Source organism: Chiloscyllium plagiosum, unplaced genomic scaffold (assembly GCF_037043375.1).
Source record: "Chiloscyllium plagiosum isolate Xiang-an unplaced genomic scaffold, Cpla_swu_hap1 HiC_scaffold_42, whole genome shotgun sequence".
NCBI lineage: Eukaryota > Metazoa > Chordata > Chondrichthyes > Orectolobiformes > Hemiscylliidae > Chiloscyllium > Chiloscyllium plagiosum.
In genome coordinates, this window is record NW_028270180.1 from 44,176,125 (window position 1) to 44,199,057 (window position 22,933).

Sequence of the window (22,933 nt, forward strand, 5' to 3'; positions counted from 1 at the left end):
CAGTATCAGTAACATCTTCGTCAATCTTTGCTCCATTTGCAGTTTCAGGAAATACTTCTCAGATCAGGATGATCAGAATTCTATGCAGCGTTCCAAAGCTGTGCCGATTATCCCTAATGAATCCTTGTTGTTGCAAATGCATGTAACTCCTGTCCTGCAGAATTGCTTCCAACAACGTTTGCATTGCTGACATCAAAGTAATTGGTGTTGATGTCCCTGGATTTCCGTTGCAGCCTTTCCTTAGTACTGGCACAACCTTAGCCACGCTCCAGGCTTCCAGCTCATCACCCATGGCTATCAGTGATAGAAATATCTCTTTATGGGACCTCACAATTTCTTCCTGAGCTTCCCGCAATATCCTGGGATATACTTGATTAGTTCCCAAGGATTTGTCCATCTTATATGCATTTTAGAACCTTCATTACCTCCTGTTCTGTTAAGTGGAGTATTTTGAAGACGTCACTGTTCCTTATTCACTGGCTTCCCCAGTATTTCTCCAAGTTAAGTTCAAATGTGAAATTTTTGTTCAGGATCTCACCCATCTCCTGTGTTTCCACACTTGGATGGCCCCATTCGTCGTCAAGGAGCCATATTCTGCCCCTAGTTAATCTCCTGAAGAATATACTTGAATAATTCCTTTGGGTTTTCCTCAACCTGATCTGCCAACGCTTTTTGTGGTCCCCTTTGTGCCTTCCTGAATTCCCTCTTAAGTTAATTACTCCACCTGCAATGTTCTTCAATGGGTTCCCTTGATCCAGCTAGCTATATGTGACACGTTCCCCCTTTTTGTTGAGCAGAGCCTCAATACCCCCAGTCATCCAGTGTATCTCACTTGTGTCAGCATTGTACTTCACACTAACAAAAATACGGTGCCCCTGAACTCTCATTTTATCGTTCTTTTGAAAGCTTTCCATCTGCCTGACGTCCGTTTACCTGCAAATAGCAATGGTCCCCAATCAACCTTCGTCTTTCTAATGAAAACAATCCAAATCTATTCAATCTCTCCTTATTGCTAGCGCCCTATATACCAGGCACCATCCTGGTGAACCTCCTCTACACCCTGTCCAAAGCATGTACATCCTTTTGGTAATGTGGAGACCACACTAAACCAAAGTCCTATGTAACTGTAACATGACCTGCCAACTCTTGTACTCAATACCCTGTCCAATGAAGGAAAGCGTGCCGTATGCCACCTTGACCACTTTACTGACCTGCGTTACCACCTTCAAGGAACAATGGACCTGAATACCCAAATCTCAATTTTCCCCAGGACCTTCCCATTTACAGTATAGTTCACTCTTGAATTGGATCTTGCGAAATGGATCAACTGGCATTTGCCCAGATTGAACTCCATCTGCCATTTCTCTGCCCGCCTCTCCAATCTATCTATATTCTGCTCTATGATCTGACATTCCCCTTCACTGTCTGCTCCTCCACCAATCTTAGTGTCATCTGCAAACTTGCTAATCAAGGAACCGATACCTTCCTCCAAATTATTAATATGCATCACAAGCAACAGTGGGCCCTGCACGGATCCCTGTGGAACACCACTGGTCACAGGTCTCCATTTTGAGAAATTCATTTTGCTATCATTCATGTGTCTATCCAAAAGTTACTTAAATGTCCATAATGCACCTGGATCCACCATCAATACTGGCAATACATTCCACTCACCCAACACACTGTGCAAAGAAGCGACCTCTGAAATCTCCCCTCAACATTCCTCCAAATTACCTTACAATTTTGCCTCCTTGTTCTAGCTATTTTAACTTGGGAAAACTCTCGGGCCACCCACTCTATGTCTGCCTCTCATCATCTCATACGGTTCTATCAAGTCACTTCTCATTCTTTTTCATTCCAAAGAGAAAAGCATTGGCTCCCTCAATCTTTCTTCATTAGATCTCCCGTCCAGTCCAAGCAGCATCCTGATAATTCTCCTCTGCACCCTTTCCAAAGCTTCCACATCTTTCCTGTAATGAGGTGCACAGAACTGAACACAATATTCCAATTATGATCTGTATTGAGCTGCAGCATAACCTCACGGCGTTTAGACGCAATCACCCTGCTAACGGAAGCCGACACAACATTGGCGTTCTTAACAAACCTAACAACTTGGGTGGCAACTTTGAAGGAACTCTGGACGTTGACCCCAAGACTTTTCTGTTACTCCACACTGTCAAGAATCCTGCATTAACACTGTGAAGTCTTTCGGCAGAATCCTTCAATTTTACACCCTCCCTATTTTGGTATTTTCCTCCAGTCCCCACTACACTCATAATCTATGAAACCTCTTCCAGACCGTACAATCCTCCTTTGCTCTGTAACCTCTGTTAGCATATAATTGTAGTCGTGTGGTTTAGGCGAGGAGTTAGAAATCCATTGGGGCTTGCACACACAAGTTCGAATCCTGTCCAACAGGGCAGTGGGGTTGATTGGTGCAGGTGTCCATAGATGTTCTCTGAAGTGCTCTGTGAGAAGGTGTCCCATGTCCCCAATGTAGAGGAGATTAGGAGACTGGGCGCCTTCTCACAGCACGCTTTACAGAGCATCTCCATATCCCGGACACCTGAAAATCAACCCACCGACCTGTTGCCAAACATTTCAACACCCCTGCCACTCTGCCGAGAATATGCAGGTCCTAGGCCTCTTCCACCATCACGCCCCCATCACCAGATGCCTGGACGATGAACGCCTTGTCTTCTGCCTTGGGACCCCGCAACCCCAGAGCATCAATGCGCACTTCACCAGTTTTCTCATTTCCCCTTGACCCCCTTTACCCCAGTTCCAACTGTCCAGCTCAGCACTACCCTCATGACCTGTCCCGCCTGTCAATCTTCCTTCCTGCCTATCCGCTCCACCCTCCTCTCTGACCTAACACTCTACCACCATCTACAACCACCTATTGCACTCTCAGACACCTTGTTCCCAACCCCACACCCCTCCCATCGATCTCTCCACCCCAGAGGATCCAAGGCTCATTCCTGATGAAGGGCTCCATCCCGAAATGTCGACTTTCCTTCTCCTCGGATGCTGTCTGACCTGCTGTGCTTTTCCAGCAACACACTCTCAACACTGACCGTCAGCATCTGCAGACCTCACTGTCTCCTGTTTATCAGATGTGCCAATGGAGTGAGGAATGGCAGATGGAGATTAATTTAGATTAATGTGAGGTGCTTCATTTTGGAAAAGCAAATCCTCACAGGAATTATACACTTAATGGTAAGGTTTTATGGAGAGTTGCTAAACAAAGAAACCTAGAGTGCAGGTTCATAGTTCCTTGAAAGTAGAGTCGTAGGTAGATAGGATAGTGAAGAAGACGTTTGGTCAGAGTATCTAGTATAAGAGTTGGGAGGTCATCTTGCGGCTGTACAGGGCATTGGTTAGACCACTTTTGCAACATGCATGCGATTCTCGTCTCGTTCCTATTGGAAGGATTTTGTGAAACTTCAAAGGGTTCAGAAAAGATTTACAAGGATTTTGCCAGGGTGGGAGAATTTGAGTTATAGGGAGAGGTTAAATAGGCTAGGGCTGTTTTTCCTGGAGCGTCAGAGGCTGAGGGGTGACCTTATAGAGGTTCATAAAGTCAGGAAGGGCATCGATACGATAAACAGACAAGGTCGTTTCCCTGGGGAGGGGGAGTCCAGAACTAGTGGGCATAATTTCAGCGCAGACAGGTGTAAGATTTGAAGGAGACCTAAGGGGCAACTTTTTCACATAGAGGGTGCTGTGTGTATGGAATCAACTGCCAGAGGAAGTGGTGAAGGCTAGTACAGTTACAGCATTTAAAAGGCATCTGGGTGGGTATATGAATAGGAACGGTTTAGTAGGATATGTGCCGGTAAATTGAACTAGAATGGTTATGATATCAGGTCGGCGTGACCGAATTGGACTGAGGGGGTCTGTTTCTCTGCTGTACATCTCTATGACGCTATTTTTTCCCCACTGTCCATTTACAACCTGATATTTCAGTCTGTTTCTCCTGTTTACCTTGGTCAGTTCTCCTCTCAAACTCATGTTTGTTTCTGATGCTCGGGTGTGCTTTATGGCAACTTGAAAACCTGATAATCTCTTTGAATTCCACTATATTGCAATCTCCTGGAGGATCTCTGTGTGACATCACTCCTTCACTCACCTTCGTCACTCAACCGTCGATCTGAGTTAGTGACATCCCGAGCCATTTACACAATATGTTATTCAAAAAAACACTGTCAAAAAACATTCAAAGAGGAACTCTGATAATATCACTCTTGCCAGTGTGACTGTCCAAGATCATGAAAAGATTGAAGTCTCCCAAAATTGTCATAATGCCTTTGTTACAGATTCCAATGAATTCCAGTTTAATACAGGGAGGAACGATGAAATGCTGCGAGGCAGCCTTAAAAAAAAAGTTCTTCTGCTTGTGTTTGTGACACATGGGACCCAGGATTCACAATCAGGCTGATTCAGCCACATCATCTTAGGCCAAATGCTTTCTCTGTAATGTCTTTGTTATCCATTACTGTCACGGTTACCCATCCTGTACTCCCATTCTGCCCTAGACCCCACAAGGTTGTTTACCATTGAATATTTACGTTCCACCTTTTGTTCACCCTGTAACCACATCTCTCTGCTGACTAAATCCCATTTATCTCTGTGTCACAAGTCTATTATCTTATTGCAATTCCAAAAAAATCATTATAATTTATTCTTTCCCACAATGTCCTGTCACAAACTGATTCACTGATGTACAGTTTTAGTTACACTCTGTCCCTTCCTGTTCCTTTCTGCTTGTCTTCAGTCACATTCCTGGACTGTTCCGATGCGTCAACTTTTCTCTTTGGATTTGAAAAGCTCCTTTCATCTGAACCCTGTTCCTGCATCCTCCATGTTAGCTTAAAGCTCTGTCCGTAAACCTACCGACATGATTGGCCAGGACACTGGTCCCCACGATGTCGTTTTTAATTCACTCGTGGAATATTGCTGTCTCTGGCTGGCCAGCATTTCATGCCCACTTCCGAGCTGCCCTTGAGCTAAGTGCCTTGCCAGAGCTCTACAGAGGGTAGTTTAAGGTCAATTCCATTGCTCTGGGTCTGGAGTCAAACGTAGGTCAGACCAGCTGCCTACCACTGATTTACTTCCTGAAAGGATATTGAGCATTCATATGGATATCCCTGCCACCGGCATTAAATTCTGGATGAACAGGCAAGTGAGAGTAATATTAGGCCATCGCCTCGCCCACTGATAGCTCCCTTATCCCTGAGTACTGCTCCCAATGCACCTTCTTCTTGACCGTGGTTTGATCCTGACAACTTCCAGCACTCTGGTGCTACCACTCAGTATCTCTCCATGTGGTATCTGTCACTGTGAGGGTTTAATTGCTGACAGTGACTGCAGCTTTTTCAGCTACTCCAGATCCTGAGCCAACAGAATTCTGCACTCCAGGGAGACGAGGCAGCGCAGGCCAGGGATGGAGGCTGGGATTTTCCAGATCTCTGTGGGACTCAGTGCCACTCTCCATGCGTAACCCTCACTGTATCAGTCTAATTTCCCATTCTGTCTATTTATCTGTCTCCTGCATATATTCAGGACAGTCCTGACTCAATAAACTTCCCAACTGCTGGATGTTTCATCCATCATCCCATTGAACACAGTTGGTCATCCGGAGGACAGAGAGATCTCGAGTCTTCAATAAATCCTGCAGCGAGGTAAGATCACTCACAGTGAACAGAGCAGAGCAAACTTAAGGGATCGAGGTTTGGTCCGGAAGACCTGACACAGATACAGTGCTGAAGGGTGAACACAGAGCATGAAGGTCCCAGGCTCAATCTCCACTCTCTTGTTTACTTTTATCTCTGCAGTTCTGAACCTTCCTATGACAATACAGGAAGTTCACAATTATCAATCCAGGCCTGTGCTGCCTTAGTGAGCATCAGGACAACAGAGGGGAAAGGAGGCCTCCCTCAAGAAGGTGGTATTGAAACCTGGGATCTTTCTGTTCCCTATTACACCCCCCTCACGCGGTCACTTGTCATGTGATAGAGTCATACAGCAAGGAAACACACCTTTTGGTCCAAGTCATCTGCACCAGTGTCTTGAGTGGTTGTAATTGCCAGAAAAGTTCCTATTCCACCCCTCCCATTACATTGCTGTATATTTGAAACCTACTACAATGCTGACGACTCTCCCTATTGGCAAATTGCTCCGGTCTCGATAACATGCCCATCTCAATAATATCTTCCTGCACTCAGTACAATAATCTCCATTTCTGTAGTTTTCCACAATAACTGCAATCCATCCTGTCTCTGTAAAATCCTCCAAACCGGACCAAAATATCCACCTGTGTACCTTCCTCAAGCCCCAAGAAAAAGTGATATCACTGTAACCTTCTACAGGCCCGATCACACTCCTGCCTCCTGGCCTATAGCAACACACGACCTCTGTAACCATCTCCCATGCCTACCAACCTCCTTATCTGTGTAAACACCTCCAGACCTTTTTCCAGCTTCCACAACACTCCACATCTCTGCGTGCTCCTCCCTGTACCTCAAACACCCTCACTTTGTGTAGCTCTGCCGTTTAGGTTGGCATGGCGGTTCAGTGGTGAGCACTGTTACCTCGCCACCGCCAGAGACCCAGGTTCGATTCTACTCCTGGGGGATTGTCTGCATGGAGTTAGAAAGTTATCTCTGTGTCTGCATGGGTTTCCTCCCAGAGTCCAAAGATGGTCGGGTGAATTGGCCATTCCAAACAACCCAGAGCATTAGGTGCATCATTTAGAGGGAACTGGGTCTAGGTGGATTACTCTTTGGAGAGTTGGTGTGGACTTGCTGGACTGAAGTGTCGTTTCCATATTGTAGGGAATCTAATAAAATCTAAACTCTCCCTCTGCGTTCCATATTACTGACCCTAAAATATCTCTCTAACAATGAAACAGCTCCAAATCTCCCAGTCTCTGTAAACTCCAAAAGTCCCAATATCCCTCTTTATCAGTGTAACCTGAAACCCTCTCAAAATGTGGAGACCCCACAATCCTCCCTATCTGATATTTTTAAGGTCAGTAATATGGAACGCAGAGGGAGAATTTAGTTTTTCCAGATCTCTGTGGGATTCATTCTAAACTGCCCAGAGCATTAGGCGCATCATTTAGAGGGAACTGGGTCTGGGTGGATTACTCTTTGGAGAGTTGGTGTGGACTTGCTGGACCGAAGTGTCATCTTCATATTGTAGGGAATCTAATAAAATCTAAACTAGTTCTTGTACCCCCTTACATCCTTTGTCCAGACTGTTAATGTATAGCATTGTCCCAACACTGAACCCTGCGGAACTCCCCTCGTCGCCAGTTCCCATCGTGAAAAGGACCCCTTAATACCTACTATTTCTTCTGCTAATCAGCCAATCCTCTATCCACACCAAGCATGTTGTTCTGAAACTGAAATTTCATTTCACAAACCCTGCTGGATTTGTTTTCCTGTCTTGCTGTAAACAGCAGAGTAGATAAAAGGGAGGAATGGTTTGTCGGGATTTTCAGAAACTTTTCAACAAGGTCCCACTGAAGAGGTGGATAAGCAATATTGGCAAATGTGGGATTGGAGGAAATGTACTGGCATGGATTGGGAATTCTTTAACATAAAAATACGCGGGAATAAATGGATTAGTGCTTGACCCCTAACTATTCACAAAGAGATTCGATGCATTTGATGGACGGACAAAATCTACTGCTTCCATGTTTGTTGCTGACACAGAGATGGGAGTGTGGGTTGTGTGGAGGAAGCAAAGGGGATTTGAACAGTCCATGAGTTTCCCTTGTACAAATTCATTGATGGGATGTGGCTATCTCTTGCTCAGCCATCATTGCCATCCCATCTGTAATTCCCTGGAGAAGGTGGTGGTGAGCTGCCTTCCTGAGCCACTGCACCAGCCGTTGCAACTGTTATTATCTGTGTACCCTCCAGCAGGCGCTAAAACACTCTTCATGTCTGTAAATGCATACAGACAATGCAGCTCTTCCTTTTTCTGGGACATCCTCCTCTGCCGACAACTCTTATTGTTCATCAGAATGTTTCACCTCCTCCATTCCCATCTGTGTTAGTGATCTCTCAAATTTCTTTATTCTTGATTACACTTCTGATCACCTATAACCTCTTCCTTTCTAAATTTGTAACCCCACAGTATCTGTAACTCTCCATGTAACTGTATTCAATGACAGCACAGGTTCCCTTCCTTAAATATCTGGAATTACAGCGGCTGGTTGTGCTAAATTGGTACTTTTCATCCTCCGTATCCTTGTTAGCTCTTCCAGCCCGTGCAATCCCACTAATTTGCAATTCTTCCATTCTCTGTACCTCCTTATATCCTGAGAGTCCTTTTTATTTTATGAGATTACTTGCAGTGTGGAAATAGGCCTAACAAATCCACACCAACCCTTCGAAAAGCAACCCACCCAGACCCATCCCCCTACATTTACCCCTTCACCTAACACTACAGGCAATTTAGCATGGCCAATTCACCTAACCTGCACATGTTTGGACTGTGGGAGGAATACCATGCAGACACTGGAAGAATGTACAAACTCCACACAGATAGTTGCCCGAGACTGGAATTGAACCATGGTCTCTGGCGCTGTGGGGCAGCAGTGCTAACCACTGTGCCACCGAGAAACAGTCAGAGAATAAAATAATATCCTGGTGTCTCCCTCCCAATTCAGTTTTCTGGTTTGGAAGCTGATGAAGGTGCTGGCTGCTCAGGGGAGTGCAGTCGGAGCCATGTCTGTGGTACCACAAGCAGCCTGACTTGAACGAAGGAGGAGCAATATTCACAGAGAAGTCAGTAAAGTGAAGAAGGTGTCAGCGTGTCTGTAATTCCAGGATAGTGGGGTTAAGAATGTCACGGTGTCTGCAGGACATTCGTCTCGGGGACAGTGAGCAGTCAAAGGTCATGTCCACTTTGGTAGGAATGACCTGGGTAGGAAGGGTGAAGTGGTCTGGGAGTCAGAATTTAGGGAGCTAGGTGGATGGTTAGCAAGCAGGACCTCAAATGTAGCAATCCCTGGAATACTCCCCATGCCATGTACAAGTGAGAACAGAACTTAGAGGTTTAGGTAGATGAGAGTGTGACTGGAACGATGGTGCAGCAGGATGGGCTTCGGCTTCCTGGGGCATTGGGACTGGTTCTGGGGAAGGCAGCAACTGTACAAGCCGGATGGTCTAACGTGAAAGAGCTGGGACTGAATTTCTTACGTGGTGTTTGGGAGGGATAGAAAAAAACTTGGCGTGTGCTTAGGATCCAAAAAGGAATAATGGAGGAGACTACCAAGATTCTCAACATCATGGGAGATACAGTTGGTATTAATTTACAACAACAAGTTTATCAGTGGAAGATGGAGAAAGAAAGAAAGCCTTAATCAGAGGTACTCTACATGGACATGATTACGCGGAGTGTGGGGAGTTCTTGATGAAGATTGATGTGTGGAAATCTGATGTACTGATCACCGAGAGCTGGCTCAAGGAATGGCAGGACTGGGTGTTAACTATTACTGCGTATAGAGGATTCCAAAATAATAGAAGGGAAGGGAAATGATGAAGGTAGAAGCATTGGTTGAGATTTGCGTTTGCTAAGGGGTCCAAGAGAAAGAGGATCCGTCCAAGGACAGAATGAATTTGGCTGGAGCTATAGAACAACAAGTGTACAATTAAACTGTGAGGTACAGTCTGTCAGCCAGCAACCAAAGAAATGATGGAGAATAAATAGGCAGGGTCATTTGAGAGCGATGACTGTACTACAGATTAGTTATAATGTGAAACTTAATTTATCCAGATATTGACTGGGTTACTGGTGGTGCAGGGTTATGATGGACCAGTGTCCCTGGATTACATGGAGGAGAGCTCACTGCAGGAATATGTGTCCAGCCCAAAAGAGTATGTACTGTTGGACCTGGTCCTTGGGAAAGAGGTGGGGCAAGTGGATCGAGTGTCGGTAGTGGAATGTTTTGGGGCGCAGCGATCATTTTATTGTAAAGTTCAGGATGATGGTAGAGAATGATATGCAATAATTGAGAGTGATAAACATTAGTTGACTTAGAGCAACCTTCATTGGGGCACGAATGAAGCTGGGAACTTTTCAACGAGGCCAATGAAATGGTAGCTTTAACTAGCATGTACCAGGTCAGGTTTCGCTGTCATTATGGAGATGGGGCTTCAGTGTGACCACGACTGGGAACTGGATAATCAACAGTTTTCCCCATTTCTACTGGAAGGATTAATAGGCCAACACAGTGAAGTCGCATTGTGTATAAAGGATCGGATTAGTATTATTGTGATGCTAATCAATTTACACACTGCTCCTCCCTGTCCTCTCCCCTCATCCCTGCGTATTGATCCTATCAAATATTGGTAAACTTTGAAAACTTCAGAACATAGCACAGTGCAGAGGAGATCACTCTGTCCACTGTCTACATTGGACAAGATGTAATGTTGTTTTTTTATAGCCCTAGTTCTGTCTCCTCGGACGGCGTAGGACTTCAGGTGTAGATCCCGGCACCTTTTAAAAATGGTTTGAGAGTTTCTGCCTATACTCCACTTCCATGTGTGACTCCCAGATCCCAACCATACTCCTGGTAAAATAACAACCTTCCTCACAACGTCCCTAACATTTCACCCAATTACATTAAATATTCACTGCTGGTAACTGAGCTCTCCAACAGGAACAAGGTATTCTACCCAGGCCCCTGACAATATGTGCATCCCAATCAAATCTCCTCTCAGCATCCTCAATTCCAATCTTTCCTCATAACTGCACTTCCATGTGACAGGGAAACGGATCTCCTCTGTGCCCTCTCCAGTCCAATTCAATCCTTCCATGTAATGGGGCGACCAGAAGTGCACACAATCCCCAAGCTGTGACTGGACTCATTATTTATGCAGTTCCTGCATAAGCTTCCTGCTCTGAAGAATATTTTGTCTGATAGAGCAAATAATGCCATTTGCTACACCTACAAGATCGTTGATGTTTCTAGCTACCTTCATTTATCTGCCCACACTGACCATATTCTAATTTATTGTGCATTCTTCTCTATTGTTGATGTCCTCAAATGCCTTGCCGTGCAATTCTCTGGGTTGTTTGCTCCATTCACCTGGACCCATAGTTTCTGTTTTAAAACAGTCTGCCATGGGATCTCTCGTCAAATCCAAGTAAGTCACATGCAGTTACAGGTTAGTGCCTCAAACCGACATAGTCAGATTAATTACACACGATCTTCCTTGAACAAATTCAGACAGACTATCCTGGGGTTCCTGGGACTTCCTCAGTGACCGTTTACCCACTGGCTCAGAATTCCAGTCTCGATCTTTTCAGTCAGTCCCTTGCTCCACATTAAACAAAGCTACAGTGTTAGCCGTTTTCCAGGCCTCTGGCACTATCCCTGCATCCAGTGAGGATTGGATAATGTGGGTAACTATAGCGCAGGGGATTTTCCCCAGCTCCTTTTAACAGTCTGGAACATTGTGTTACCCCTATTTTAAGGATTTGAATCTCCTTTAAAATTCTCCGCTCCAAGTTTTTGCTCCCAATATTTCATCCTTACTTTGATTCAGACAGAGAGAAACCAAAACCATCTTATGATTTGGTCAAGTCTCATTTCAGTCGGGTTTCATGGAGGGTTACTCTCCACAAGGTGAAATGCATTTTCATATGATACCATCCCCAATCTGCCTCATACCTTCCCTGCCCGCGTGGCCTTCCTCTCATCTAACACTAACGCGACGATATTTCCCTTTGTCATAACATCTGCCCTCTGCCTGGATATCACAGAATGCACTGACCTCCCTGTTAAAGTTGGCATCTTTAAAAAGTCATTATGCTCTTGGATGATCAGTCCAAAACTGCCCTAGACATGGCAGAGGGAGTAAAACTGGGGTTTCACTTTGTAGACAAGCCCCTGAGATTCTGGTGGATGACATGGTGCAGGAGAGGGACATTATCTTCCTCTAAGACTGGCAGGGGAGGCCATGGCACCAGACCCTGCCAGCTTCTCCCGAGGTTGCCCCTCTGTCAGTGAGATGCCAGCCTTCTGGGTGAATGTCAGCATTGTAGGAAGGAGGTCAGTGACCTTCTCCACTCCACCAGGCTAAGTGCCACCATCTGCACTCTGTGAGCTCAATCTCACTCTATCTCTGTTACTGCACCCACCTCCCACCTAGGCTCATGTTCTCCTACCCTCACTAAATGCAGCACCTTCTCTCAGTCTCTCTCTAACCGCTTCTCTGTCCGTCTTCCAAACTCTGTCTGGTGTCTGTGCGCCCACTCACTCACTGAGGACATCTCGCTACCTTTCCCCCAGCTGTCCCAGCTGTAACAAATAATTCCACCTCCCTTAATACCGCTTGCTAATTCTCACATTTCGGAAGGATCCACCCCAACCGAGAGCAGAAAGAGCCAAGAGGGATCAAGGACTCCCCAACATTCAGCTCCTCACCCCATCACAGGGGAAGAATCCTGACCCTAACGACCACGAGAGGTTGTCTGACCGTGTCCAAGCTCCCGGACTGGGATCTGAGACTCACATTGACTCACTGTGTTGGGCACCGTGACTGACTGTGGACAATGATATCAAGCTTCCTCGGTTTGTGTCGGCGCTAAACACCAAGACAATACAGCAAGCGGGTGAGCCTGGTAGCTCTGGCTGAGGGGAATCACTGCTGAGTGCAGGGTAAGGCAAGACAATAATTCTGTGAGTATTCAAGTCAGCTCAAAGTGAGTGCGTACAAACACGGAGTGAGCAGCCCAGAGGGACAGCCCATGAGCTGGATGTGTGTCCCTGAGCACAGTGTCCTTGCAGCAGCATTGAGTGCGTACAAACACGGAGTGAGCAGCCCAGAGGGACAGCCCATGAGCTGGGTGTGTGTCCCTGAGCACAGTGTCCTTGCAGCAGCATTGAGTGCGTACAAACACGGAGTGAGCAGCCCAGAGGGACAGCCCATGAGCTGGGTGTGTGTCCCTGAGCACAGTGTCCTTGCAGCAGCATTGAGTACGTACAAACACGGAGTGAGTAGCCCAGAGGGGTAGTCCATGAGGTGGGTGTGTCCCTCTGAGTACAGTGTCCTTGCAGCAGCATTGAAATGAGAGTTGTCAGTGCACCCTGAGCTGCAGCATTGAAGTACAGAAGCGTACTGTCAATGGGTCGGGGATCTGCTGGGATGGCATGGTGAGGCTGGCATCTGACAGATGCCATCATTGGTGGATGTGAATTACATGCAGCTTCTGTCTGTGCAGTGTCCCCCGAGACGTTGGGGTCCAAGTTAGAAGGCCGTCGGAACGAGGGACGAGATGGAGTCACCAGTTACCAGCTTGGACTTTCACGTCCAATTCTCCATATTGAGTTTCCCTACTGTGAGAGGGAGGGTATGAAGCTGCAAGTTGTTGAGGAGAGATCCACTGAATGTGGCTGGTGATCATCAGTAATCATTCAGTCAGCATCTCCCCACTCCCCCGCTCAAATCTTGTTTTAAACAACAGTCCAGTACAGGAACAGGCTCTTCTGCCAGCAAGCCCCACTGACACATGATGCCCTTCTAAAGTTAAAAAGAAAATTTTTGCTCAGACACCCTCTATGTCATTCTGTTCCCGACTTACCCATATTTGTGGCAAGATCTCTCTTACACCTTGCTATATTAGCTTCTTCTCCTCTATCAGTGCATTGAAGGCACTTTCACATTCTGTCTGAACAAGTAAAAATAAACTTGCCAATCACATCTCCTAAACTTTCTCCCTTTTACCTTAAACCTACGGTCCTGAGTAATTGATATTTCTACTCTGGGGGGAAAAATGCTTCTAACTGTCCTTCTATCTATGCCTCTGATAATTTTGTAAATATCTATCAGGCAGCCCCATAGCCAATAATGCCCAGGTGCACACAAACCACGTTTGTTCGATTTATCCTTCTGGCTATTACCCTCCAAACCAGACAAGATGCTGGTAAAATTTTCCATACCCTCGCCAACACTTCCACATCGTGTGGCAACCAGTACTGTACACAAGATTCTAAATGTACCCGAACACAGTTTCTCTACAGCTGCAATATGACCTGCTAATTTTCATACTGCATGCTCCGATGCCTGTCTGCAAGTTTGCCGTCAGTTTTCTTGATCACCCTATCCACCCGTGTTGCCACTTTCCGGGAACTGTGGAGCTGTACACCTAGATCCCTTCCAATGTTGATGCGGCGAGTAGTTTTTCCTTCCACTTTATACTTCTCTCCTGCATTAGACCTTTTAAAATGCATCACATTGCACCTGTACAGATAAGGTTACATCTACATTTTCTCTGTCCAAATCTGCAGCTGACCTGTATCCTGCTGTATTCTCTGGCAATTATTCTCATGATCTGCAATTCCGCCAAAATATTTACAGATCTCCAGTCTCAAAAACACTGTTCCACCACTACTTTGTCTTCTTTGACCAAGCCGTTCTCTATCCATCTTACTAACTGACCGCTGATCCTATGTCACTTCACCTTCTGTATGAGCCTGCCATAAGGAACCATATCAAAGGCCTTGCTAAGGTCCAATTGGCCAACATTCAGCCCCATGCCCTCATCAATCAATTTTGTCAGTTCCTCAAAATAATCAATCAAGTTTGTGAGACAGGACCTTCCCCACACAAGTGCATTGCCTGTTGCTCGTAAATCAATATTAGAGTACTGCACTAATTCAGACAAGTGATTATCCCATCATATACCTGACTTGAACTTTGGAGGTTAGATTAGATTCCCTACAATGTGGAAACAGGCCCTTCGGCCCAACCAGTCCACATCAATCCTCAGAAGAGTAACCCACCCAGACCCATTCCCCTGCCCTATCTTTACCCCTGACTAATGCACCTAATACCATGGGCAATTTAGCATGGCCAATTCACCTGTCCTGCACGGCTTTGGACTGTGGGAGGAAACCGGAGCATCCAGAGGAAACCCACGCAGACATGGGGGGAATGTGCAAACTGCACACAGTCACCCAAGGCCGGAATTGAACCTAGGACTTTTGTACTGTGGGGCAGCAGTGTTCAGCACTGAGCTCTTGACAGTTACTGTGCAGTGGGAGGTATGTCGGGCCGTGGTGGTACTGTACAGTGGGAGATATGTCGGGCTGTGAGGTTGCAGACTGAGTTGTCCAGAGTATGATTTGGCTGCTGCTGTTGGCCCATTGCACCTCTTAGATGCATCATAATTTGTTGCTCAATCTGTTTAACATCTGTCCCAAATGGGAACCCATATCATGGTGAGGTGGGTCTGCAAAATGTGAAGGTAGTCCTTGCTCCCCACAAGGGCTGTGCAGTGACCATTCTTCCCGATATATGAAATTGAGTGGTGTATCTGCAGTAGGCAGCTCGGTGACGATGTGGTCAATTATATGTTTCCCTTTTACTGATTCCCCCATAACCTGCCACAGAGCAGTCTAGCAGCCATAGGATCCAGCATCAATGCTGAGCACTGTATTGACTATATACCAAGGAGCTGCCCCCTCAGCCTGGCTATGTCCTGTCAATGGGACAGAACCTACCAGAGAGGGTGGTGAAGTTACCAGGGACGTAGTCCTGTTCACAGAATCCTGCTTTGCAGACAATGTCTGATTGTTTCTTTATTAGTCCGTGGGAAATATATAACAGGTCACTTTTACATTTTGTATAATAAAGTGTTAATATCACTTTGTTTCTTACGTATTTTAAAATAAACCAAACATCAATATTTTTCAGTTGAAAACAATTTAAGTGAACAATAATTGAAATACCAGAGCGCACACTTAACTATTACACAATTCAGTGACTGTAGTAAACAGCCGATTCATGTTCAGATCATTAAACACACCATCTTGCAGGAAGCAAAGCTGTTGGAAATGACTTTGAGGAAAAGTCTGAATTCAGACACAGTGTTACTGGCCCTCACCATGACCTCCAAAACACTGGCCATCTCCAAAATCTGTCCAGGGAGCTTTCAAACTGGATCTGGGCAGTTACTCACACAATCCCTCACAATAGACTGGTTCGAGACATACCTGAACAACAGGAAGAGGTGTGTGGGGCAGACTAGTCAATGGACTAGAACATGGCACAGTTCAACATTTGTAACAATGACCTGTAAACAACCATGTCTTGCAAGTATATCCCTTCTTATGCCACCTAAACTTTGTGTAAATCTGCACCTTGGATCCAATCCTGAATGAAGGTGTTATAAAGGTGAAGGGCTCCTACAGCACATAGCATCTTACATTGAATCCATCATAAACCATATCCAGTGTATGTTAGCCCCATAATGTCAGTATCCAAACAGAATTGTATGGCCCCATGGATGGCCAGAATCATCCCAGCCCAACGACCTTGAGTGTGACTTGAGCTGGAAATGTCTGTGTAAATGTTTGCAGCATTGTTCTAACCATTAACAGCATAGTCTCTTTACTGAAGGCCTGACATCCTTTCATAGTACCAACTTTTAGATTGTCCAATAAGCACAAAATCCACCCAATTATTCACTTTTATAACAACAATATGATGAAAACAGTGGCCACCTCACAGTAAGGAGCTTTGAAATGATGAATCTCATTACCACACCCAAGGACTTTGAACATATTCATTTATTTTCCCTTGTCTTAATATTGTGAACTCATAGTCGACTCTCCTGTTCCTCAGATGCTGCCAGAACGACTGTGTTTTTTTTTATAAGAACCACACTTTTTGACTCTGATCTCCAGCATCTGCTGTCCTCACTTTCTCCCTGCTTATATTCACTCATAATCACTTTCATGGCAACAATATCACTGTGTGTTTAAATATGTTACAGTCAGATACGAGTACGTTTTGAGTTCCTTCTGTCTATCTCAGAGCTCAGTAATGTGGGATGTGAATGTCAGTGTCTGTGTGATGCTCGGTACGTAGGCCATGCATCTGAGAGATGGACAGATTGTTTAAAACAGCACATTCGTTCAGCTGTTCACAACAAACAGGTTACTGCCTGGACCCTAACAGCCTGAGCTCACAAAACTAAAAGCACAGTGTCCAGCATTGAGCAGGTCTGGACTATATTTTCATTTGCATTTATTCATGGAATATGATTGGGCCAGTGTTTATTGCCCAGCTCTTGTTGCCATTGAGAAGGTGAGGGTGAGCTGCCAATTGAACCACTGCAGTCGATGTGCTGTAATTAGACTTACGATACAATTAGGGAGGGAACTTGAAATAGTGGCACTGAAGGAACGGCAATATACTTCCCAATCAGGATGGTGGGTTGCTTGGAACGGAAAGCGAACATGGTGATGATCCCATGTATCTGTTTCCCTTGTCTTTCTTCACGGTCATGGTTTCAGAGGTACGTTGTAAGAAACATTGGTAAATTTCTGCAGGGCACCGTGTAGATGACAGGTATTTCTGCTCCTCAGTGTCAGTGGATGAGAGGTGAAGCTGCATTCACAGGCAAATGGGGAGGGGCGGGTATTTCATCACATACACATTAAATGTGCGTCTTAGAGATGGTGTCCACGTTTTTGGAAATCATGAGGTATGTTATCTCTGCAGGATTCCTAGCTCTTGAGATATTCTTTTGCCAATTAATTTATATGCGTCAAAGTGTGACGCTGGAAAGTCACAACAGGTCAGGCAGCATCTGAGGTACAGGAGAGTCAACGTTTTAGCATAAGCCCCTTACAAGAATGGGGAATGAAATTATATGGTCAGTCCAGTTCTGGTTAATGGTAATCCCCGGGATATTGGTATTTGGGAGTTCAGTGATGGTGGTGGCATTGAACGTTAGAGGACATGGTTCCATTTTCAATTGTTAGAGGTAATCGTTGTCAATGTGTGCAATGGAAATTGTACTTATCACTGTTAAGCACACACCTTCATATTCCCAGGTCCTTGTTGCATTTGGATAAGGATTGCTTCAAAATCTGAGCAAATCGCAAATAGTGTTGAATTCTGTCCAATCATTGACAAACATCCCCAGTTTTCACTTCACTTGAGTAGAGATAGTCATTTATGAAGCAGCTGAAAAGTGTTGGGCCTATGGCAGAGAGCACTCTTACAGCTCAGTGATGATGTCCCTCTCTCTGAGCTAGGAAGCTTGCTTCTAATTTCACCTGGACCAGATGTGTCTAACAACATATCTGAATGGAATAATGTTACAGTATCTTCCCCAGGCGTTGAGTAAGGACTTGGTTAGCGCAATCAGTTGGACGACTTGTCTGTAATGCATATTAATACTAACAGTGTGGTTCAATTATTGCACTGACTGAGGTGTCTGAAATGGGCTGCCCTACCTAAGCTCTCCCTCACTTGAGGCATGATGACTGCCCAGTTAAACTACCACCCGTCGCCTCTGTCTAACGAGAGAGAAGCCCTATCATCTGTCGGGTATGGTGCCCTACTTTGCCGTTTCTGATCTACAGGCTTACCCAGAAACCCCTCCCCTGGGGAGCTGCGGTGGAGCTGAGATGGCTGCTCTCCTCCAACCCCAGCCACCTTCATTTGTACCAGGTGTAACTTCTGCCAACGCAGACGTTTCCTATATGCTCCAGGTTTGCCGTTAATCCTGGATGCGACATTTGGTCAAATGCAGTTATGATCATGTTAACTGTCACTGTCACCTTACCTCTAAAATTCAGCTATGTGTTTTCTTGTTGTACATCATTAAACCAAGGCTTCAATGAGCCCAAGGGATGAGAGCCCAAACTGAGCTTTAATGAGCAGGTTGGTGCTGAGGAAGTGCTGCTTGATTCCACTGTAGGTGACATCTGCCATCCCTTTATTGATGATAGAGATGAGAGCAATGGGGCAGTTATTGATTGTCTGATGTTTTGTCTGTGTATGTACAGGACAGACCCGGATAGTTTCCCACATTGTCAAGTAGATGCCAGTGCTGTATCCCAGCAGGAACAGCCTGAATGAAATGTTATCAGAGCGCACGGCCTTTGCATTCTCCAGTCCCTCCAGCTGTTTGTAAATACCACACACAGCGAATAGGATTAGGTGAAGACTGCCATCTGGCGGAGACTACAATATATCAACTAGGAGAAAGTGAGGACTGCAAGATGCTGGAGATCAGAGCTGAAAAATGTGTTGCTGTAAAAGTGCAGCAGGTCAGGCTGCATCCAAGGAACAGGAGAATCGACGTTTCAGGCATAAGTCTGAAGAAGGGTTTATGCCCGAAACATTGATTCTCTTGCTCTTTGGATGCTGCCTGACCTGCTGTACTTTTCCAGCAACACATTTTTTTAACGAAAATAGATCATCCCATCGATATTTTTGTCTGAACACTTTTGTGAAAGTTGCAGCCTTAGCTTTTCTATTATTGTGCTGGGCTCTTCAATCTTTAAGGAAGGTGGTATTTGTGGATCCTCCTCCTCCAGTGAGTTGTGTGATTGTCCACCACCACTCACCCACACTGCGAGAGGATTGCAGTGATTAGGTCTGATTCATTGGATAGATGTATGTATCATTTGCTATTTATAAGATGTGATGAGTAAGTGGCCCAAGAGGGGAGTCAGCAGGAGTTTTTGTGTCAGTGTTTGATCTGACGTCGTGAGGCTGAGGGAGGGGAGTCAGCAGGAGGTTTCCGTGTCAGTATTTGATCTGACCCCGTGAGGCTGAGGGAGGGGAGTCAACAGGATGTTTCCGTGTCAATATTTGATCTGACCCCGTGAGGCTGAGGGAAGGGAGTCAGCAGGAGGTTTCCGTGTCAATATTTGATCTGACCCCGTGAGGCTGAGGGAGGGTGATCAGCAGGAGGTTTCCGTGTCAGTGTTTGATCTGACACCTTGAGGCTGAGGGAGGGGAGTCAGCAGGAAATTTCCGTGTCAGTGTTTGATCTGACACCGTGAGGCTGAGGCAGGGCGATCAGTAGGAGTTTTCCGTGTCAGTGTTTGATCTGACACCGTGAACCTGAGGGAGGGAGGACAGCAGGAGGTTTCTGTGTCAGAGTTTGATGTGACACCGTGAGGCTGAGGGAGGGGAGTCAGCAGGAGTTTTCTGTGTCAGTGTTTGATCTGACCCCGTGAGGCTGATGGAGGGGAGTCAGCAGGAGTTTTCAGTGTCAGTGTTTGATCTGACACCGTGAGACTGCGGGAGGGGAGTCAGCAGGAGGTTTCATTGTCAGTGTTTGATCTGACACCGTGAGGCTGCGGGAGGGGAGTCAGCAGGAGTTTTCTGTGTCAGTGTTTGATCTGACACCGTGAGGCTGCGGGAGGGGAGTCAGCAGGAGGTTTCTGTTTCAGTGTTTGATCTGACACAATGAGCGTCAAAACTCTAGACCCTGTACCACACTCTATCTGCTAAACCCATTCTAAACCCTGCTCCCCTCCCTATCTTTCTGAACCCTCCAAACCTTATACCTCTTCCTACATATCTCAACCCCACCAAACCCTTCACCTATCTGTCTAATCCCCTCCAATCCCTACCCCCTTCCCTATCTCTCTAACCTGCTCCAAACCCTATTCTATTCCGTATCTCTCTCAAACCCTGCACGCCTCCCTATCTCTCTAACCCCTCCAAACCTACACATTGCCCTATCCGTCTAACCCCCTCCAATCCGTAACCCTTCTCTATCTCTCTAACCTCCTCCAAACCCTATATTACTCCATAACTCTCTCAAACCCTGCACGCCTCCCTATCCCTCTAATCCTCTCGAAACCCTACACGCCTCCCTAATATCTCTCAGCCCCTCCCAATTCATATACTACTCCCTATCTCTCTCAACCCGCTCATACTACCCGCTAATGTTTTATCACGCCTCATATTTACGCTTCTACTGCCGTTTTAAGTTTAGCCCTACACATACGGTAGTTGCCTCCATTGACCTGTTCAGTTTGTACCTGCTTTAAGCTTCTCTTTCCGATTTAATTCCCTTCGAACTGCAGCAACTGTTCCATAACTAGTAATGCAACACCACCTCCTCCTTTACCCCTCTCTGTACTGCCTATACTTCTTGTACCGCAGAATATTGAGTTTTCAGCCCTGATCTCCCACACGCACATCTCTGTAATGGCAAAAATATCACAATTCCATGTGTCACCTCGTTCCCTTATCACATCTATCTGTCCGATAATATACCCAAAAGTAAGGGAAACCACATCCACCCTGGAATATATCACCTGGAATACTCTGTACCTCGGAGTTCTTCAGTCATTGACTGCTCGTTATCAAGCTGCCTAATTCATGAACCAAAACTGTAACTCTGGGACTGAATGAATATTTTTTGAATAGTAATTTCGTTTTCAGTAAATGTATTCATCAAATGCAACTTTCCAGAACTGAACAGCCAGCTCTAGATACAACGGGTTTCTGCAGATTAATTGCCTGCTCAGTGTGCAGAGGGGACAGCCCTTTGTAATGGAGAAAGTGAGACCTGCAGATGTTTTTGATCAGAGTCGAAAAGTGTGGCGCTGGAAAAGCACAGCATGTCAGGCGACATTTGAGAAGCAGGACAGTCAAAGCTTTGGGCATCAGCCTTTCATCAGGAAGGCATTGGTGCCTTCCCATGTTTTCCATTCCATGCTTAACAGGTTATAGGGAACCATATGTGTTCAGGAAAGCAGCACTGTATAGAGCCCTGAAATGGAAAGCAGTCAATCAGATAGTAGGACAGTGAGTAGATATGGTGAGGTCAAGTACAGACTGATTGCAATACAAACATAGGGATAGATAAATATCTTCGGCGAGACGGGATCCACCCTGGCTTACTACAGGAAGAGAGCGAAGAGATTCCTGCACCTTTGGAGATGATCTTTGCGTCCTCACTCTTCACTGGAATAGTGTCAGATGATTGGAGGGTTGCAAATGTTACTCCCTTGTTCAGGAAATGGAATAGGGATAATCCTGAGAATTACAGCCCAGTTTACATCAGCATTGGGCAAAGTTTTGGAGAGAATTCTGAGAGACAGAATTTATGATTACTTGCAAATCATAGTTTGGTTAGAAATAGTCAGCATGGCTTTGTGAGGGGCAGGTCATGCCTCACAAACCTTACTGAATTCTTTGAGGATGGGATCAAGAAGCGAGAGTAGTGGATGTGGAGTACATGGTTTTTAACCAGGCATTTGGTAAATTTCCCCATGGTAGGTTCATTCAGAAAGTAAGGACACATCGGATACAGGGAAACCTGCCTGTCTGGACTCAGAATTGACTGGCCCATAGAAGACAGAGGGGGGTGGTAAATGGCAAGCATTCTGTCTGGTGCTCGGTGACCATTGGTGTTCCATTGGGATCGGTTCTGGGGTCACTGTTGTTTGTGATATTTATAAATGACTTCGATAAGAAAGAGGGTAGGTGGATTAGTAAGTTTTTTCAATTTAACAAAGCATGGTGGAATTGTGGGTAGTGTGGAGGGATATTGCAGTTTGCACAGGACATTGACAGGATGCTAAACTGGGCTGATAAGGGACAGTTGGAGTTCAACCTGGCAAATTGTGAAGCGATTCAGTTTGGAAGGTCAAATTTAAAAAAAAAAAATACATGGTTAAATGTAGGATTCATGCATTGTGGAGTAACAGTGGGATCTGATGATCCATGTCATTGCTCCCACAAAGTTGCCACCCAGGTTGATAAGGTTATTAAGAAGCCGGATGGTGTTTTCATTAGCATGGGGATTTAGTTTAAGTAGTGAGGTTATGCTGCAGCTCTATGGAACCCTGGCGAGATCACACTTAGAATGTTGTGTTCCGTACTGGTCGCCTCATGATACGAAAGATGTGGAAGCATTGGTGAGCATAATGAGTAAATTTATCAGGACGCTGCTTGGACTGGAGGGCAGATCTTGCGAAGAAAATTCAGAGAACTAGGATTTTTCCGCAGTGGAACGAAAAAGAATGGAACATGACTTGATAGAGGTGGGCAAGATGATTAGAGGCATATATAGAGTGCACAGCCAGAGACTTTCACCAAGGACGGAAATGGCTATGATGATGGGGCACGATTTTAAGGTAATT